Source organism: Lissotriton vulgaris, chromosome 4_1 (assembly GCF_964263255.1).
Source record: "Lissotriton vulgaris chromosome 4_1, aLisVul1.2, whole genome shotgun sequence".
Lineage (NCBI taxonomy): Eukaryota > Metazoa > Chordata > Amphibia > Caudata > Salamandridae > Lissotriton > Lissotriton vulgaris.
Window position 1 is genome coordinate 1,179,697,539 of NC_141691.1, and position 19,910 is coordinate 1,179,717,448.

Sequence of the window (19,910 nt, forward strand, 5' to 3'; positions counted from 1 at the left end):
GTGTTTGATTGGTTCAGATGCTCCGTCCATCACCACCCCCTTTTGTAAGGCATCCTCAGTCAGCAGCGCTAGTGGAAAAATATAATGGAATACTGAAACTTGAAATGGCGAAAATACAGGAAAGTAATAGACTCAAGTGGCCCGATACTCTGCATTTGGCCATAATGTCTTTAAGAGTTACCCCCATTCCCGTTCTGGTATGTCACCTTATGAGGTGGTATTCGGGCGACCTGCAAATGTCTGGGGGGTGCCAAGGCCTAGATCATTTAAAGATGTTGAATATCCTATGTTGATAGACTATCTATATGCCTTGACTAAAGATCTTCGTTCCATTCATCAGCAGGTAGCAGCGGTGTTGCAGCCCCTGCCAGAGGGTCCTGGACATCGTTTGGAACCTGGCCATTGGGTACTGGTCAAGAAATATCAGCAAGACACCAGCTTGGTTCCGAGGTGGTCTAAACCTCACCAAGTTCTCGTGCCTACGCGGACGGCGGTGAAAGTCGATGCGAAGCAACACTGGAACCATGTCTTAAACGCCTGCCTCTCCCACTCTCTTATGATTGGCAGCATCCGGATGGAATTTTGACACAAGAAGGTGAAAGAGCCACACGTTTTGTTCCTTTTCCCGACGCCCTCGAAGTTGAGCAAGGGCTAGAAGGAGGAGTGACGGGATCAAATGGGGCAACACCTGCTGAATCTGTAATTGCCCCATATTCTGTTGTTGCTACCAAATACGAATCTAGTGGTAGTTCTAATGTTGTGGAGCCGCCTTCCCCCGATTTGTTTGCTGATCAGGAAACACCTGGCCATGTTTGTTACAACCTGCGGCTGAGAAAACAGCACAGTACCCCAGATGGAGATGGTAGGAGATAAGGAAAGACTTGAGTATTAGGGTTTGCTAGAATCCTTTTCTGAGGGTACTGAGCGAGACACTGGACTGAATCCATTGAGAGCTGGAACTTTGATATTGTTCTGTTCAGAAAGAAAGATTTGTGAATAGAAAGGCCCAGGTTGTATGTTCGCTTTCCGAGGATTTCACCGTGATTCAATTGATTTCTTTGAGATGAACGATAGGAGCCTGCCTCTGAGGCTCTAGACGGACACAGGAAAGAAGAACCCTCTGGCAGGTCTGACTGCATTGCCCCAGTTTAGTTTTGGACTTTTAGTTAGAAATGTATCCCTTTGGTCATTTCATACCTGAAGAAGAACGCCCCTTTGCTCCTTGATATTTGCCTTTTTATGTACCCATGTTTTCAGCTTGGACCATGCGTGTGAAATTAGCTTTTGTGATAGTAATTGCAGTTATATTAGTAATATTGATCAGTGTATTCATATATCTCGAGTATCAACATCCGATGCATACAATATTGAAAACTACTGTTGCACCCCCAGAGCATTTGTTTTTCACATTATCTCCCCATAAAGAACGACATCGCCAGACCTATGCTAAGAATGTATTTGTTGAAATGCTTCACCAGACACACAGCACCACTAATGTTACGGACTGCTGGGTTTGTTGCCTTTTGCCATCAGTTATGCACAATACAACAAAAACAATGCCAATGCTGATACCTATTCAAACTATCTATTTCCTCAAAATGTATAAGCCATACACATTTGAAAGCTCATTAATAGTTCTTTATATCTCATTTAAGATTTCATACAAAAGATTTTTTTAAAGAAAAGACAATAACAACATCATTAAGGAACAAGGGGACTAATAGAAAATCACACAGTCACTCATACATACAATCTTTTTTCCAAATACATGCCATACCACTCACAACCCACCTACAAGGTACATACACACACCAAAGGGAAAAATAAATAAACCAATGGAGTAGCACACGGTCTGCCAAAGCACTAGTTAACACACAGAATACTGTCAAATGTATCACAGGTATTAATCCATACAATTGATCAATTTTTTAACACAATTCCTTTTTACATTCAGTGTCACTATGGTACAACACGTTGGAACACAAAATATCTCGGCAAGACCTATAAGCTCGTCATGAGCATGCAGGCGCTGTGCATGCCCCCTCCCCCCAGCACAGCAGGGGATTAACCCCCGCAGCAAAGGGGTTAATATCACGTCAGATATTTTGACAAACTTAACAGAAGAGATTCAGGCCACAAGACTTGTCTCGCTTCAAAATCGTTTGGTTTTAGATGTTATCTTAGCTGATCGAGGAGGAGCATGCCGCGTGATTGGCAGCTCCTGCTGTGTGCATATTCCAGACTCCGCCCCTACGGCTCATTTGGCAATCCAGAAGTTACACCGATTGGCTTCTGAAATTCATGTTGAAAATGGGTCCTGGTCCTTTTCTAACTGGTTCTGGGGACTACTGTCCACCTGGGGATGGAAATTATTAATGATGGTGGCTGGAGCAGCAGGTGTTATATTTACCTGCTGTTTCTGCATGCATTGTGGCCCAGCATGTTGTTCCTATTGCACCACTAAATTGTCTTCTGCGCTAGTCCCCTCTCCCAAGACTACCAAAAATCAGATGATTCAACAGGAGATTTATGAGCTAATGGCGATTGATGAAGAGATTTTCAAAGATTAGTTTTCAGTTAGTTAGCTACATCATGCTAAAAGGGTGGATTTGAAGGATAAATGTCCGAATTTCCCCCTCATTATAGGCCCTTATACATATATATATTTGTTAGCATGATGTATCTATATATTTAGCCTACTTGTATGATAAGTATATTTATTAGTTAGCTTTGTATGGTAGAATACACTTATTTGCTTGTATTCCATGTTAGTTAGTCAGTGGAAACGAGCCAACGCCATTTTGTGGCTTTAGCTTGACTCTATGCCAGGAACACGTGACTTTTTGTCCAGTAAGCAAAATCCCCATCTTTGAAATATATAAAGGCAGCTGAGGATGAGTTGCTTCTTCTCTGTGTTAGAACCTTCAAGGTTGCAAGTGGGTGTGAGCCTGATAAGCACATTCTTGGAGGCGCCATGCGAGCCCTCCCGAGCGTTAGGCAGAAGGGAGTCAACTTCTTTGACCTTGCTATAATGAATAGAGCTATTCTGAATCTGATTTGTGTGCCATATATTGTCTTTCCTATGAACCACCTGTACCAACTTGTATTTTTTCTTTCTAGGCTAATGGTTTGAGAATGTAACAGTATATATGTCAGCCCTTGATTATGTGCCGGCAGTCTTCTCTGCGAGCCTCGAGGGGTGAGGTCGGGAGAGGCTCCACTTCGAAGTGTTTTGTATAATAAACGATTGAACTTACTTCACTGCCAACTGACTGATTATTGGTAATTGGTATTGGGGGGCTATTGGTAAGTATAGCTGCATAGGTATTTAGTTTTTTTGGTATATCAGCTCACTCTGCCACTGGATTCAACATAGCCTGGCTGATGAGGGTTATGATATTTAGGATAACAAGGACCCCCTGACTAAGTAAAGTACTTCTAGGACGGGGTAAAACACGATGTGAGTATCTTCCTAGACAGTTACAATTTCTAAACGTCTAAATATAAATTGTCATTCCTGAGCAGAACAAATGTAATGCCAAGCAAGGAGAGTATATAAAAAGGATTTATATTTATTTAAAAAAAATGAAAAAATAAATGAAATTACAATAAAAAACACAATAAATTCAACAGTTAATCGTAAATACAAAATGTACAATCAAAATACGATACAATCAATATAATATCACAATTAAAAACAAAAGGATTCCTTTGTCTAATCTAATAGACAAAAATGTGGCGAAATTATATTGATATTTGGTTGCATCGTTATCTGGCGGTCGGAACCGCCAACCGCAAGTTGGTCGGTGCTGATTCCGAGTCAGTGTCGGGCGGAGGCTTTTCGCCTGACATTGTCATGATCCCCTTAATACATGTTTGTATTATTATTAAATAAATACTATAATTAATTTCCTGTACACTTACAAAACAACAAACTATACAAAAAAATAGTACACAATTTACATAAGTAATTATCAATTAATAAAGTAAGTATAATAATAAATAATGATTAATAAATTATAATTAAATTTCTTCCCACCCAATACCCCTACAAAAGCCAAACCTGCACCTAAAATGTGAACTAAAAAAATCTATTATACAATTTAGATGAATAATTATCAATTAAATAATTAGAAAATTAATTGACTTCCCACCCTTTTGCCCTACAAAATCCACAACAATCCTATTTCTAGCTCAAATGTATACAAATATACTACCGAAGATTATGTCAAATAATTTGCCTTTGCTTGCCACATAATTTAGATAAACCTGCACAGTAATTATACATTTTAAAAGAGAGTAAGGAGAAAGAAACTGTGATAAGTTCCCGCTCAGTGCTATATCCTGCAAGCCCACCAGGTATGTTTGTTTGACCTGATTAGCACAGGTTCATATCTTATGATGTCAAATCAGCTTTTCATCCTTTTGATGTCAATAAAATTGGTACCATTTTATTTGGCAATAGTAGACATTATCGATTGTCTTTTGACATGTATCCATGGATCAGGGTCTATTGATACCATCACTAAAAATCCCTTATGTTTCCTAATTAGGGCCCTTTACATGTGGCAAGTTTGTTTGTGATTATTTATACATGACGGGATGTCCATGTGCTGTTCCATTATGCCATCTTTAATGACACAAAAAATAGAACTAAAGATGGCTAATTGGAGGTTCTTCTTCAAGCTATATTCATACTGGTAGACTTGACAATCTGCATGGAGTTTTACAAATAACCCATGTTGGATATTTGGAGAAATTCACTTCATCATCCTGTCACCCCTAAAATAGCTACCTGGAAGAAAAGACGGACTCTAGTTTTGCTCCCACGATATGTAGAGTAACTGCTCATTCCAACTTGGCATGTCCAAATTCTTGTAACACCCGATACACATGTGAGTGACCATTTGCTGCTTCTCTCTCTCATTTGTTGAAAGATCCCAAAATGTTCATATCAAGTTGCCCCCACATTTGTTGGCTTTGGTTAGGTCTATTGAATCAGGTACACCTTTTGACTTGGCCTTGATATCTCACCAGTTACTCCAGAAATGCATGACGACTAGCCCTTCTAGAACCAGTACTTTGCATTTGTCTTAATTTTTTATAAATCTCTGCAGCAAAATACGCAAAACCCGGTATTTGGGATTTAAGCAAATTTACACTTGCAGATTGGAAATTAGAAATTAAAGCTAAGCCGAAGCATTGGCAAATAGGCTGCATCCTTGCCCTGCCAGATTTGCTCTTTGGGACATGGAACATTTTCAACCTAGAGGAAAAGCACACAGTTCAACTGACTGAAACCTGCAGTAAATGACATAAGAAGGAGAGCGTATGCAAGAGCCTGTAGAACATACAGTCTATTTGGCAAGGGCCAAATTTGTGAAGTACATCTTCATGTACCTTGAAGTCAAAGACATGTTGAAATCATCAGAGGATCATGGCAGTTGGGGAACTTGCACAGCCCTCCGACCTGTTTACCATTTTGAGATTCATGATCACTATGTTTCCATTTGAAAGCACTACTTTTGTAGGACCGTCTTGACACAACGCCAAGTCACTGGTCTGTCTTAGAAAGGTGTCAAATCATAATGCCTGAAAGAGAGTAGGGTGGAACAGAAGTACAAGCTGCCTCAATTAGGATATACCTGATACCAGGAGTTACAGTTTGATATTAAATATTTGCAGTCCTAATGCGTCTGTTGGTGTGTAGCTTCTATTGAAAGCAGAACTAACCCCGTATGCATTGATTTGATCTAATTGTTTTATATTTCATACATATGGGTAATATAATTATACTTGTTTGAAGTTTCTTGCCTCATTTCTGCAAGGACGTACCTTTCAAGTCTCCCAAAAATCATTCCACTAGTCCCTTGCAGCAGGGAGTGCCTTAGGGCTCTTCACTGAGTCCAACCCTATTCAATATCTATGCCACGCCCTCTGGCTGAGTTAATTTAGCATTATGGGTTCACCATCATCTCATACGCAGATTACACACAACTTGTCATCACTCTGTCTCAAAATAGTGAGCATATTGACTCTTCTGCTTGTCTATGCCTGTCAGAGGTTGCAGTGCGGATGGACTCAAACTGCCTAAAGCTGCATGCAGGTAAGGCAGAGGTGTTGGTTTTGGTATAGCACTTTAACATCTGGTTTGAAGCCTGGTTGCCTGACAGCTGCAGACCCGTACTCCTTTCCAAGCTTAAGATAAAATATTTGGGCATCTGGTTCGATGGGAAACTCTCCTTCAACAACCAGATCACCACTCTTGCAGGGAAATTCTTTGAGATGTAGAGATCTCTGATAAAATTCTCCACCTATTACCAGATTCTGCCCAAAAGAACTGTACTCCAGGCCCTGGCTATATCCAAGCTGGACTACTGTGATGTTCTTTATTTAGGTGTGACTCAATCCCACCTCAGCAAGCTTCAACAGGTCCAGAACTCTGCAGCCTGGGGACTTACTACTGCTCAATCTACCTAGGCATGCCTCAATCAATACAGAATTTAGGACACTGCACTGGCTCTTGTTGAGGCTAAGATTCACATTCAAAGATCTTTGCTGCTGCTATAAGGTTCTTTCCTCTCAAGGTCTATCCTATCTTCAGGCGATGGTTAAACCTTATGTCCCATCTAGAAATCTGAAATCGACCAGAGCAAAATGGGCTGTTATCCCAAAATTTAAAAGAATTACAATTGGAGGCAGCTCATTTAGCTACCTCACCCCTAAAATCTGAAACTCTCTTCCTATTGTGATTAGGCACGCTCCAACTGAAACTCTTTTCAGGAAAAAACTGAAAACCTGGCACTTTGGTTCTAGTTGAAAACTGATCAGCATGTTCGGCAAGTTTATACTTGTGAGTCAGAATCCTTATGATGAGACACTTTGTAAGAAGAAGCTATTCACTTTACTAGATATTATTATTATTATTATAATATTGTTATCATGTCAGTTCAATCATTTAATCGATTTAAGGCACATTTTGCTGGTAAGCAGAGTACACTGACACCTTTTCATGACCAGACAGTACAAGGCGAAGGCACAAAAAGTTTAAAAAGATTATACAAAATTTAGTGGAGAGAGGACCGGTGATGACTGTGAATCTTCCATTTGTAAATTCATGCCTTTTGCTGATCCACTTTTCACCCTAATAATAGGTGTGTCAAAACACATTTCTACTGCAATTTTTACAGAGCAGTAGTAGATGGGTCTTTAAAGCAGTCCAGGTTGACCTGCTGGGTAGGAGATGCAGTTGGTGGGAGAGGATGAGCTCTGATTCAGTTTTTGGGAATGTATTACTGTAGATTTTCCTTCATGCAATGGACTCCAGACAAGGAAGGCTGACACGCCCAGTTCTCTGGAGAGGCTTGCAACATACAGGAAGAGGCTGTAGGAGTATTCAACGTGAGAGCTTGTCTAGGATAACATTCAGGATCCCTGACAATGGTACATATTGATTTGCCTTGATAATTGTTCCCTCAACCACATTTTCATACTTTGGAAATTGAGTGGAAAGGTGTAAATGCTTGACTGCAATTCTAATAAGGACAGTCTGTCTTCAGAGAAATTAAGAGTAAAGCAGCCTTTTCAGTTTTCTTGTGCTACTCAATAAATTGTTCGCCAGTAAAGATCCAGAGCTCAAGACCCCTCAGTCTGATACTTTGATAGGCACAATCAGGCAGAGGGTTGTCTATCTGTTAAAGAGATATAAGTTTCATGGAAGTTGTTCAGCACATCATGGCATTTTCGATGCAGACTCAAAGGATCCAAGTGGTTGACAAAATTAGATTTGGCCACACCCTACCATCAAGTTGTACTGGATCCATCGTCCAGACATCTTACGGCATTTGTGTCTCCCATCGGCACTTACCAGTACAGCAGAATGCCGTTTGAACTGGCATCAGATGTGGCTGTCTTCCAAAGGATCATGTGCCATACTTTAAAAAGAGTTGGAAGAGTTGTAGTGTTCCAGACGATGTGCTGATTTATGGAGAAACTAGGGAAGAACATTATAAGAGATTAACTCAGGTTTTTACTATTTTGCATGGGAAGAGTGTTTGTGATGAAGAGTGAGAAGTGTCCATTTGTAAAAGAAAAGGTGAGGTGTTTGGGACATGTTGTGTCAGAACAGGAGGTTGAGCCTAGAGCTGGGTTAGTAAACGACATTGTAGAAGCCACCACACCAGTGGATAAAGTTGCCCTGAAATTTTTAATTGGACTGTGTGAATTTTATTCGAGATTTTTGCAAGAGTAGGCATTCAAAGTGAAACCTGTCATCAACATGTTAAAAAAAAAAGTTCCTTTTGAATGATGGTGCAAAAGTTGTCGAGAGGTGTTTGAATAGGTCAAAACCAAATTGGTTGGGTCCATAGTTTTAAAACCTTTCGACCCCAGAGTCAGATGCACCATTACTGTGGATGTTAGCAGTTTTGGTCTTGGGGAGGTTCCCACCCAAACCAAGGAAGCTGTAGAGAACACATTGGACTATATCTCGAGGGTATTAGGAGGTGCAGAAATGAATTTCCCTGTTATTGAGAAAGAACTGTTGGCCTCTTGGTGGGTGATCAGGAAGTTCCATATCTATATTTGGGTAAATCATTTTGTCCTGCATACTGATCACAGTCCTTTAGTCTCTATTTTTTCAGGTGACAAGATCAAAGAGCATACCCCACGGAATGCCAGGTTATCCACTAAGCAATGACAATACAACAAAGTTTCATACTTGCCTGGCAACACTAATGGCAGGGCAGATTACTTATCCAGATTTCCTATTGTTGAAACTGACATAGGTATGATTGAGGTTAAATATATCATTTCTTAATTCCAGGACACAAAGATCCATGTTTTACTGAGGGCGAATTGACAGTCTTGGTGGATGAAATCATAAGGGTTGAGCCACAATTGTTTGGAGCCCAAGCCAATAAATACACCTCTATCTCAGAAAAGGAAAATGTGTGCTAGAATAGTTGTCAGAGTGAATGCTGTAGCAAACAACCTCCGTACACCGGAGGATATTAGGAAGAGGTAGATTGACCTGTAGGGGCAGTGCATTCCCTGGTCACCAAGTGTCACCTTGAGGCCCAGACGTCTGGTGGTGGTTCTTCCAGCTCCCACTTCCAACTTTATCCATGGGAGGAGAAGATCTTGCAGATCCTACATTCTGAAGGCTTAACAGGAATCCCTGGTGGGGTGTAGATGGGTATGTTATACGCAATGTGTCAGTAAACCCAAACGTCCTGTTTGCTTGGAAGTTAGTTGTTGCTAATGTATTCATTGCAATTTATTTTAAATAGAAACCGGAATACATCAGTGACATCTTGTTTGGCTTGTGTTTTTTAATTCATTAAGTTGAATTCAAGCTAACAGGTTTCAATATCGTGGAGAAGTGTGGCTCAATGGTTAGAGCAGGCAGACCTCAATGCAGAGCTCTGGCCAGGGACCAGGGTTCGATTCCTGTCCCCGGCGGGTCTCGGGCTCATTAATTCCCCTGACCGGATATTCTCGCCTAAGTGCCTATTCTGATCATGGGTCCCATGCTGCAACTTTGGGCAATAGCTTGCTTAGACTCCACAACGGCCCCCACAACACGAGGGATTCCTGGTCTACACCATGGGGGTGCCCAGGAGTGGACACTTCACAGGGAAAGCCAGGAAGGGTTCCCTTGCGGTATTCGTACAAGCGCCGGGAAACCCACTGCGGGTAGCTGTGCGCTATACAAGTACAAAAACATTTACATTTACAATAGCCATCTCATTTTACATGATGGTATGGTGCCTGTAATTGTATGTACTTGAAATAACAAATAACATCTGTGTTTCATATAGTTAAAGTCTGTTCGCTCTTAATTTCAGATTTACACAAGGCATGTTTAAGTTACAATTTATATAACAGAAAGGGAGGAACCCTACTATTGTGAAAATAGGGACAAGGTAAGCCTCGTTATAACCTTTAAAAAAGTCCCAACACACTAATACTTAAATATCGGTCAACACAGGGCATATATAACACATTTACAAATGATCACCATAAGACCAATAATACTACTATTTAGAGGTCAACCAACAACAAGTAATAATAAAACTAAAAATAAAAAATAGAAATAAGGATAATTCCCAATACAAAAAAGTTAAAAACACAGTTTATTACATCAATTGAATTATAAAAACAGTGTATTAGGTTAACCACATTGTTGCGGTACGATTTACCGCCGGGTGCTGACCCCTAATAGAAACGGGCGTGGTCGGTTCCGTCATGAGCACAGCTCAACCGATGTTCATGACAGAACCGTTCCGTCATGAGCATCGAAGGGGTTAAAAACATATCACAATGAAACAATTAAGCAATTTTTTACAAGTCACAAATTAGAGTAAACATAAGTCGACACTGCGTTTCAGTGATTTGCATTACCACACCCCCTGCCCCGTTAAATGAGGCAAAAGGAATACAAATGAGCACAACCAATAGGGCCCTTCAGAGCGAGTGGACCGACGTGTCTCACTAACTCGCAAGCGAATGACCTGGTGGCTGATCACGGGGCTACACACCTCACAACCACAGAACTTGCCTTGAGCCCTTCTTTCACTCCTTTCTTCTTTCCTCTTTTTCTTTTCTCGTTCTCACTAAACCACATCAGGTGAGGTTAGCTAAGCATATGTTTCGAACACTGTTGTACAAAATATGAGTGGCTAACCTTAAACAGAAATGCTGATGTCTTGTTTATAAAATCAATAAAATACTTTGAAATTAAAAAAGGTATAATCATGATATTGATTTCCTTTTTCCTTTTAGGTTGTAACATTTTGGCTTACAACTCATTTTATGTGTAATCCACACTTTAAGAATGTATCCATATTTTTACATTCATCATAGGTTCAATAGTCAGAGCATGTGGCCCACCATCTGCTACTCAGGAAACCTCCACTTCAGCCCAGGATCAAGACTTCCAGGATGACTACACTCTTGCAAGTCTGGACGAAGGGAAGCGGCCTGCCCAAGTAGTTTTGTGCATTATGCCATTCCTCTCCAAATATTTTTTGAAATTGTCAGATTTGAACTGGGGCCCATTGTCACTTATGATGGTTTTGGGTAACACTTCCCTTATGAAAATTTCATCTAGGAATTTGGTGACGCTGGGAGAGTCAGTTTTATGGAGCATGCCCACCTCAGGCCATTTTGAGAAATGATCTACCACTACCATAATGTACACCTGATCATCCTGCTCCCTTATGGGTCCAACCAAATCAATACCAATTCTCTCCCAGGGCATTTCGGGGCTGGGTATTGGGTGTAACATGGGTCTAAAAGGGACCTGTGACTTGTCTGAGTTCTCACATTTGATGCAGTCTCTCACTTGTCTTTCAATGGCAATGTCACGTCCAGGCCACCAGTACCACAGTTTGACCCTACTCTTGGTTTAGCTTATTCCTAAATGCCCTTCATGGCAAATCTCTAAAATCCTTTGTTTCAAGGTTTCATGGGGTACTGTCTTGCCTTGTCTCAATACTAGGCCCCCTTCCAATGACAACTCGTCTCTGAGTTCCCAGAAGGGTCTCGATTCCTTGCAGAATTTTCTCTTTTCCGACAACCACCCTGTATTATTTTACTTAATTCTTGCAAAGTATCATCTTCACTTTGTGCTCTCATCCACTCATCCTTGGAAATCCCAGGGAATTCCTCAATTATATTGGCCACACAAAACTCCTCACCCATGTCCTCAACACATTCATCCATGGGGAGGGGCATTCGGCTCAAAAAGTCTGCTACCACATTCTTGGTTCCTGGTAAATACTGCACATCATAATCAAAATCCAACAATCTCACCGACATGCAGGCTAATCTGGGTGATACTTTGTTCAATCCTTGGGTGGTCAACACATTTGTAAGGGGCTTGTGGTCGCTTCTCAGTAACACTTTCTTGCCCCAGACAAATTTACAAAAGTGTTCCAGACCCCATACGCATGCCAAAGCTTCACGCTCAATAACAGAGTATTTCTCCTCTGTAGGAGTCAACGAGCGTGAAGCAAATGCAATGGTGTCTTCCTTTCCATCCCTGTTTTTCTGGGTGAGTACCGCCCCAATGCCCCTCCCACTGGCGTCAGTAGTGACGAAGCAAGGTAGGTTGGGATCGAACCGCTGTAAGGAAGGAGCATTGCAAACATCCTTTTTTAGAGCTACAAAGCTTCTCTGACACTCTGTGGTCCACTCAAATTTGTTCTTACTTTATAAAAATTGCCTGAGTTCATATGTTTTAGTCGAAAAACATCTAACAAATTTGGAATAAAATTCCACCAACCCCAAGAAAGCACGTACCTCTTCTTTGTTTCTAGGCACCGGAGCCTCTCTTAAGGCACACAACAATTCTTTTTTTGGTCTGATACCATCTTGTGTTATCTCGTGGCCTAAGTATGTAACCTGTTTCTGTGCAAATTTACACTTGTTATAATCCGCTGTCAAACCTTTTTCCTGCAATTTGTGCAACACATTACATAACTTAAGGTCATGTTCCTCCTTGCTCCTACCCATCACCAAAATTTCATCCTGAAAGATCAGCAGATTATCAAAACCCTTGAATAGCACATACATGAGCCTTTGAAACATTGAGGCTGCTGACGCTAACCTGAAGGGAACGCTCTTAAATCTGTAACATCCGAACGGTGTAATGAATGTTGTGAGTGCTCTGCTCTCAGGGTGTAAGGACACCTGGTGGTAGGCCGCTGTGAGTTCAATGGTGGAGAACCACCGCATGTGTTTTATGTGAGCCAACATTTCATTGATCTTGGGCAGGGGATGCTGATCCACTTGGATGCTCTGATTGAGATCGCGCGAATCAATGCAAAGTCTTAATTTGGCATTTGCCTTTCTTACTGTGACTAAAGACGAAACCCACTCAGAGGATTCAGTGGTTTCTATAATGCCCACTTTGAGCAACTCCTCCAGCTGTATTTTTACTTCATCTCGCAATGTAAAGGGTATGTTCCTTTCTTTGTGTATGCAAGATTTAGCATCTGCCTTGAGTTGTATTTTATGCTTAAACCCTTTGAGTTTCCCGATTTTGCTGTTAAATATCTCAGGAAATTTCCTTGACATGAGCAACCACAGCGTGTCGACGCCTCACGGACTCTCAACTGACAGCTATCAGCTGGTGTTCTAGAACACCAGCTGACACGTCACAACAACAGTGGGGCACACCCGGGTAAGGGTGCTCAGGAGGTGGGGAAGGGGAGAGGTGGAGGGGGGGAATGGGAATGTGTAGCCTGCATTACAACATAGAGTAAATCCGAGTAAATCGGTATGTAGACCAATGTGCCAATACACATCCGTATATATGTCCTCCAGTTACGGAATAAACTGAAAAAACATAAGAATCCCTCATGAACACTAATGCGGACATCAACTTACATTGAAATGCAATGAATTGGTGCGTAACATACGCTCACCAGAATTCTGCAAAAACGCCTGGTCACCACAGAACTCTTACCTCCGAACTCAGCAAGCAACGGAGAGCTGAACGTGGAGTTTAAATATCGGAGTGAACGACGGACTAAATGTTTTAACACAACCACGCTCGGAACTGCTGCAAAGGTAGGTGCCATCTTGGAAAATACTGGAAACAGTCGGTTAAATGAAGACCCCTATATAAAGAACTATAACACTGGTACACAGAATTGGAATTTGCCGGCTCAACCTGGGTTAAAACAATCTGTGCACTAGAAGCCCATAATCTGTGAAGTAGCTCTGGTTGATACACAAAGTTGTCAATGCTACACACCACTGTCGATGTTGTTGCTGGTATGATCTTCACTAATCACCAATAATCTAAGCAAATTGAGCTGACGGGTGCACAGGTTGTACAATGACTGTCCCAACGGTATTATAAAGTTTCATAAGGGTATGGCAGCAATGCAAATGTTATGGATGGACCATGTAACCAGTGCTCCACACTCGAATCACTATGCAAATGGTGCGCTGTCTATAATGGACGCTATCGATGATATACTGTAAAAAATCTGTACAACATCTCTGGGATTAGGCAAACTAGTAAACAGGGTAAAAGAGGGACAACTATCTGGACCATGGTCGAAATATAGTTCTGAACGTGCTGGAAATACCTAGCAATATCTAATACCTGATGTGGGATGGACCAGGAAGTCAGTGCTGTTTTGATGGACTCATGTATGTGTACACACTGCCAATATCCTATCACTTCTATTAAAAGAACAGTGTGTCAAGCCCAGCAACATCAAAATGCAGATATCATGGTATGCTTGAATTCAACCAGCCTACCAGAAGCAACAGAAACATTGTGAGAAATAGAGAAAAGAAAAGCAAAGAAGAAAGCAAAACAACTAAAAAGGTTCTAAAGTTGAGTAAACAGCATCAGTGGTGAAAACACACTGTGAAAGAAAAAGTGAAGTTTTTCAATGGGTAAGGCCCATTGTACAATCTGAGAAATAAGAAGTTGCCACAGAAGCAACTGAAGCTGTCAAGGAGAATGGAAACAGAGATTGTAGAAAACTGACATGATTAGCAACAAGTAACAAACATGGGAATCATAAAAAACAAGACATGTCCAATTTCTCATTACAACCTGCTGGGTTTATGGTCTGCAGTGACTTGATCCACCACACTTCACGTTGAGAGAGTAATTTAGCATCATATCTTAAGTGAATTAGTGTAGTCACACGCTGTGCATCCAGCACTCAAGTGAATATTCACTTACATTTTGGAGTCTACACATATCCCAATTGTATTTTACATCAGATATACTGTTTCATACATGTTAAAAGCGACAGATTTGCATGGTGTCATACTCCTTCACAAATGTGTAGGTAAACCAGTGGGTTTTTGTAGAAATACTTGTGAAAGGCATAAAACCTTTGTAGCAATACATGCATTAATGTGTACACAATAGTGACAGAGTAAAGCATGCCCCAAACCATCTTTTCAAGGTCCTTCGTAATGTCCAGAGGAGAACTCAATGATAAAAGAAAAATGGGATACTTGAAAGGATTTTGGCGGATTGCATGTTCCATTACATATATGTTAGAGTAATCAATCTTGAAGACTCAAATCAGGCAAACTCATGACTCATTTGGAAAATGGGGAAATGCATCAAGGTGTTTCAAATTTTGAACTGCATTTGATTCTTTGATGTGGGTATCATATGTGAATCAATGTATGTCATATTTACTGTGAAAGCCACCATATCCTATTAAACAATTTCTCAATGGTGAGACAATCTTGAAATAATTTGAGATATTTTGGAGTCAAATGTGAATAAGTAGTTGCTCTGTACAAAAGTGGATTAGAAATGTATTGAATCCCATGTACTTACTTATGGGATTGGAGTAATTTCTTGATCCACAATAACAATATGTCTAAATGCCTTAAACAACATAGGTAAATATACAGGGTGTGATACATTGATAAGCTACTTCATTACTGAATCCATATAATATGTTGTACATTTGTCCTATTCTTGAGTTATTTGAGGTAAGTGTTACCATTGTCAAATGGCCAAACAGAGGAGACAGGCTTTCAGTATCTACAACTATTGGTACAACATTGCAGTATTTGTCGACACACATTGATTTGCATTTTAGTTTTTGGTGCCTTTCATTAATGCAGCTTTTTGGACCTTGTACACACAGTGTCCAAAGGTATTTTTGTTGTTTATCTTTATTGGTGGCATAAGTTCACTATTCTAGAGAACAAAGGCCAACCATTCAGAGGTGTTCAACAGTTCCTTTAGAGAAATTATTATGGTTAAGAGACAAGATCATATATGATGCAGGAACAATCATGGTGAATTACAAAACTGTGAACAAATGGTTTAAGAAGATGTTCCCTACATTTATGAGATGATGATATCAATAACCAAAGTTTGTGAGGACCTTGGAGGCCCCACTATGGGATCAGGAATTCACTCCAGTAGAGGCAACTAGGGCTCAGGCAGATCCAGTTGCAGGTTCAGTCAGTTCCAGTTCAGCAGGTCAGCTTAGCTGTTGCAAGGAGAACTCTGGATGAGAGGTCTATCAGCTGATCCTTGAGCCACTTTAGTCTGGGATGAAGGGTTTAGGTCAAGTCTTCCTTCTCAGACAGCAGGGCAGACCTCAAGCAGCAGGTTAGCAGGTCAACCCTTCTTCAGTACTATCCACAGATCCAAGAGTGTACTGAAGAGTGTGTCTGAGGGCGCCCTTTTTATATCTGGTGCCCGCTTTGAAGTGTTAGAAACGTCTGAAGTTTTCCTTGTACAGAAGTGACAGAAATTTCCTGCCTCCCTGCCCTGGACCCAGTCTGTCTACAGGCACTATGGGCTAGTGTGAATTCCTTTTTGGCTGAGCTGAGGCAGTGTCTTTGAAGGGCAATTGTGACTCGTGACATCTCTGTTCTTCTCATCAATTTGGGGATGGCCCACCCTACCAACACCTAGACTCTTTTTTGTATACCTATCTTGGAGGAATACACAAAGTACAACTGCACCTACTTAGGTGACCCTGGAAAAAGGCTGCAGTCTCCATATGTTTAGGACAAGAAAATGCGAACTTTCAAAAAGTTGCCCTGTCAGAACTGAGACTTAGAATCCGACTTTTCAGTTCAAGAGGTTTTTAAATTACAATTACTCAGACATAAAAGTTTATATTTCACCCTCCCCCCAAACAGAAGTTAACACTTATTAAATGCAATAAGGTAACCCCATGTTATCAAATGAGAGAAATAAGACTTACAGGAGTGAAAAATGAATGTAGGAATTTTTCATTACCAGGACATTTAAAGCCTATAATCACATGTCATACTTTTTAAATAAAATGAACCCTGCTCTATGGGCTTTTAGGGCCTAATCTAGGGGTAAGGTATATGTATTAAAAAGAAAGGTTCAGGCCAGGCAAAAAGTTTTGCAGGTCTGGATGGCAGTTTTAAAACTGTACTACAAACTGCAATGGTTGGCCAGAAATATGTTTATAAAGTGCTACTTAAATGGGTGGAACAATGAGTGCTGCAGGTCCAATAGCAGCATACTTTAGAGCACCTGGGTGCTGGTAGTACCATATTCTATGGATTAATAAGTAAATTAAAGGTGTCAATCAAGTGTAAGTTAATTTGACCATGTTTTTAGGGAAATACCGCAAGAACGTTAGTACTGTCTAGCAGTGGTAAAGTGCAAAGACTCCTAATGCCATTAAAAATGAAATTCATGAAATAAAAAGGGTGAAAGCCAACGTTTGGGGGAGCCAACACCAAGGATAAGAGGTCTAAAACTGTCACACACGAGGTAGCTACATGTTTGAATTAAGCGTACTACATGTTGCAATGCGTGTTTGAGCAGTACAAGCATATCAATGATTCTTTAATTTAATGGAGAAAGCCCTGACAATGGATTTGAACAAATTGGAGCTACTGGAGTTTCTGATTCAAATGCCACTTCCTTATGAGATAATGAAACTGTAAGTCAGTAAATAGGATAGCACCATGATTCAGTGACTCCACTGTAGCACTTGCTGCAGGAACATTTTTAAAAGGTGGAACAAACATTACGCACTATCAATGAAGAAACAGTTACCGTACTCAGCAGCTTATCCATTTGCTTGAACACTAATCAAAGGCTTCAAAAAGAGATTGTGTTCCCCCAAGAGTGCATCTGCACCACAATAGTGGAGCCACAGTACAAAGATAGCACTGGTCACTTTCATTACTTTCTCGAAATTGTGCGTCTCAAATTACATGACTTGGATCCTCAGGAAAGCGTGTGATTTAGAATAATTAAAACTGAAAATTTGAGGACATGGCAGAACTGAATAGTAGCCTTCAACGTCCAGAGAGTGTGGTGCTGTTGGCTCAGATTTTGCAGCAGCATCCTACACCATCACCACTTAGTCCATCCACAGAAACAACAGCTCTATTTTCACTGCCAACTTTTGCATTGGGGTAAGTTTTATGTGACAGGACTTAAGGCAAGTGCACAGTGCAGGACTTAAGTAGAGTGATGTGCTCCTTATGCTGGCTATTGCATTTAAAAGTAAATGGACCACAGTGCATGGCATCAAATAGTCAATCAACGAGGACACAGCAATTTTTTTTTGTCGCCACTGACTGGATGGTAAGTGATAAGAAATAACAATTTAAACATCAGTTCAATTGCAGTCTTTAAAATGAGCAATGGTATCAGTCTACAATGGCAGCTTCCATTTCATAAAATGAATAAGGAGATTCTTCCCATCCCTATTCCTTGTTTCATTTCCATTTGGGGATGCCACTGACATTTAAAAGGCAGGCTCTGTATTGTGTATTGCTTCTATGGAAAAGAGAGACATATAGGCAAATGGACACCCCACTTGGAACAGGTAATTCTTATCACTGCATAACAGCTGAGGAATGTTCATGTGATGGCTGGGAGGGTCAGCTAAACTTCATGTGTAATGTTTGGGTGATCATTCTGGATCAGTGATTGTCTTCCAAGAGTCACTGGTATTAAGTTGTTGCTTTACTTAATCCTCCTTCAACTCTAGGTTCTTATGAGATCATTCAGTTGACCTAAACTAAACTAATACTCAAGTTCTTTCCACTTTCTTGTTCAACAGGTCTATTTATTTTTGGACGAAATTATATAGTACCTTCGACAACACCCAAAAGAAAGGCCAGTGCCGTATGGGAAACACGATAATTCAAAGATCCCTGTGGAATGAAGGACAGTGCTTTGATTAGGAAAAGGCAGACAAGTTGCTCAAGTGGCAACTCTAGTTAAGTGGTTGTGACCTGGACATGTCACACAATGGGCATGGCTACATTTATCCATTGTTTGAGTGATCACTAATCAGTCAGGTGCAAGCAATGAGTTGCCTGTCTTGTTGTCCGAGTTCTGGAATTCATAAGAGATTGGTTCATAGTCAATGGTACACTGCTTACGCAGACTATGCTCCACCCTCTAACAGTGACCCCTTATGAACGATGCTTACATTCACACTCCAATATTCCAATGTTCTTTTTGCATTCTACAAGTCTTCTCTTTTGCAGGGATCCTTCCTTGCTCTCCTGCTCAGTGATTCACCTGGCTATGCAGCCAAGACAGACAACACCAGAAGAAACCAGATACACCACTAATTGGATACAGTATAATTTTTCTTTTCTTTTTAATATTTTGTTACCTGTGTGGGTCCTCTCTGATTTGCATTTTCCAATCCCAGGTAATAAATAGCTATTTTTGAAGTCTGGGGGCTGCTAACAAAAAAGATTGTTTGAATCTACTAACTGGATTGTGGTGGAGAGGTGTGGCGCCGTGGCCAGGGAGACTGACGCTGGAATCTGGGGATCATGGTTCGATCCTCAGCGCCGGCGGCTGGTTAGCCCAGCACCATGTGACTCTGGGTAATAGCTTGCTTAATCTTCCCGACGGCCCCCAGCGCCTAGAGACCCTTACGGGTGATTGTGCACTTTACAAATGCGGATTTATTATCTTCCTTCACAGCAGATGTGACATTATATTTAGCCCATGGATTTGATATCTGCTGTGTTTGCCTATCTCTCACCATTCCCTTATTCCCTTTACCCGTACATTCATTAAACTCTTAATTCGCTTCCTACAGGTTGTGTAATGTGTTGTGCTGTTAATTTCAGCTGTCATCCAAATATCTCCCACTTGGAAGGGAATATGTGGTTAAAGCTGTACCAATTGGTACAGAAGGGGGGGGGGGGGGTTAACAAACATGTGAAATATTATCCCTCCTATCCAGGCTAAAAAAGGACACCATCATGCAGAGGACACCATAGTGTCTGGAATAAATTACAATCGTCGTTGGGGATCTATTATTTTTACCACCATATATGCTACATGGATTCTAATGAAGTAACCTTCTTATGAGTCCTGAGACATGACGGCTTCATTATGCTGACTTTAGTAAATAAATTTACATTATTTT